The following is a 2,535-nucleotide window of genomic DNA, read 5'->3' as shown; positions in this document are numbered from 1 at the left end:
GAGACCAAGAAAGCTCTGACTTCTAATGAGACCAAGAGGGATTTGACTTAATTAATGGACAATCCACTGATAGATAATTATCAACCAACAATTTAATTGTTAATTAACCACATCAATGTATTAGTATTATAACAATATTTATCCTTTATTACGATAATTAGTTTTGCTTACTCACCTTAGCTGCTCAAGAAGACACTGGAGCTTATATCTATCTATATGTGAGAAGAAAGACAACGTTCCTGGGCCAGTGAGATGGCTTTACAAGTCAGAGCACTTGATGTTAAGTCTGATGACCTGAGATTGATGTCAGCAACCCATGGGGAAAGGAAAGAACCAACTCCTGTACGCTCTCCTCTGACTTTACACTCATCCCGTGGCATGTCTGCACCCCTCCCCCAAATAAGTAAATATACACACAAAAAATTAAAAAGAGACAATGATCCTATATATACCCACGTGAGATGTGAGATGATTTCATACTGATGTTTTGAGAAAAGCATGGAGAAACAAGTTTGCACTCACTACGCTATTCCAGCTTGTCCTCTGTCTACACACACACACACACACACACACACACACACACACACACACACACACCAACACACACAACATACAAACACAGGAAAAACAATAAAAAAGGAACACCATGGCACAATCCACAGAGTTCCCGTGGAATTCTGCCTTTTACATATGCATAATATCCTCATTTAGGAATTTGAGATTGTCATGGGGCTTTGCCTCTATGTTCTTCATGCGGGCACTGGAATCCTTCCTCTACGGCTGACTGTGGTTTGTTTTTGTTTTTGTTTTTGTTTGAGACGGGGTTTCTCTGTGTAGCCCTGGCTGACCTGGACTCACTTTGTAGACCAGGCTGGCCTCGAACTCAAAGCAGTCCACCTGCCTCTGCCTCCGAGTGCTGAGATGAAAGGCGTGCGGCACCACACTGGGCTCTCCTATTTTATTTAAAATTGTATTTTATTGATAGATTGGAGGCAAGATCTAGCTGTGTCGTCCAGCCTGGTCTTGAACTCACTATGGGGCCACGCACGAGCCTCTTGCCTTTAATCCCGGAGGTCTGGGATCACAGGCATGTGTGACTGTGTTCAGCCCACCTCACCATTCTTTGTCTTTCTTTTTTGCTACAGAGCCCCCACGTAGTTCCCTCACACCCTGAACTCTTCTCTATGAAGCCAAGAATGTTCTTGAACTTCTTATCTTCCTTCCTCCATTTTTTTTTTCTTTCCTTTGGTTTTTCCAGACAGGGTTTCTCTTTGTAACAGCCCTGGCTGTCCTAGAACTTGCTCTGTAGACCAGGCTGGTCTCAAAGTCACAGAGACCCACCTGCCTCTGCCTCCCAAGTGCTGGGGCTAAAAGTGTGCACCACCACCGCCTCGGCTGCTTCCTCCGTTTTTTTAAGAGCTAGGCCTACATGTGTATGCAATCACACAGGGCCAACATCCATCTTCCCCCTCCCCCACCTCCTCCTCCTTCTCTTCCTTGAGACAGGGTCTCACGAAGCCCAGGTGGGCATCAAGTTTGCTATTCAGCTATTCAGGGTGTGTCTGAACCTCTTAGTCTCCTGCCTCCACTTCTCAAGGGCTAGAGTTAGTTAGAAGCGTATACCACCATGCCCTGACATCACATCACCATTGTATTCAGTGTGTGTGTGTGTGTGTGTGTGTGTGTGTGTGTGTGTGTGATGTATGCAAGGTTGTGGATATGTGTGTCAAGGTCAGAGGACAAACTGGGGTGTCAGTCCTCCCCCTTCCCTCTTGTTTGAGATAGGCTCTCATTGCTGCTGCATACAGGGGGCTAGCTGACCTTTGACCTTCTGGGAGTTCTAGACCTCCTAGGTGGGGTCTGCGGATGCCAATTCAGGTCCTTCACATTTGTGAGGCAGGCAAGTGACTGACCTAGGGCGCCATCTCTCTAGTCCCCATTCTGTAAGCACACAAGAGCGAGTGAGACGCCCTACACATCTGAATATCCTTACCTCTTAGCACGAATTAGTGAGGAAACTGAAAGGGAAAATTTTTAATTAGCATTAAAGCAACCAGAACAGCAGAGCTCTCTAACTCATAAGTGCAGGTCGACAGGTATGCTAGGCCACAGTCCCAGATGATAAGTCACAAAGAATGCGGAGATAGGAGACAAAGGCCTACTGAGTGTTCCAGGGACCGGCTGGCCATAAAAGATAGGGAGGCTACACAAGGACAAATTCCTGAGAGAAGCAGGTACCGGACATGATCAAGTGAGTAATGAGCCAAGACCCCTCATCTAATTTTATGGTGTTTGCTTAATCCTCTTTGAGGCCTGCACACAATGTTCCAGGTTTGAGTTTAACCAGATGTGTTGTCAGCTCAGATAAAACATCTACCCTCGGGTTTCAAGAAAAACAGGAACCAAGGACTGTTTCCATATGATTAAGTCTGAGCTTACCCCAGATCTGCCTACGCAATTTGCTGATGTTCAAATGTTTGAAACAACCAATTGTGTGTGGCCGTGCCAAAACTTCCCACTCCCCCCCAACCCTTG

The sequence above is a fragment of the Acomys minous genome, assembly GCF_964271855.1.
Source record: "Acomys minous genome assembly, chromosome: 16".
Lineage (NCBI taxonomy): Eukaryota > Metazoa > Chordata > Mammalia > Rodentia > Muridae > Acomys > Acomys minous.
This window is presented reverse-complemented; position numbering follows the sequence as displayed.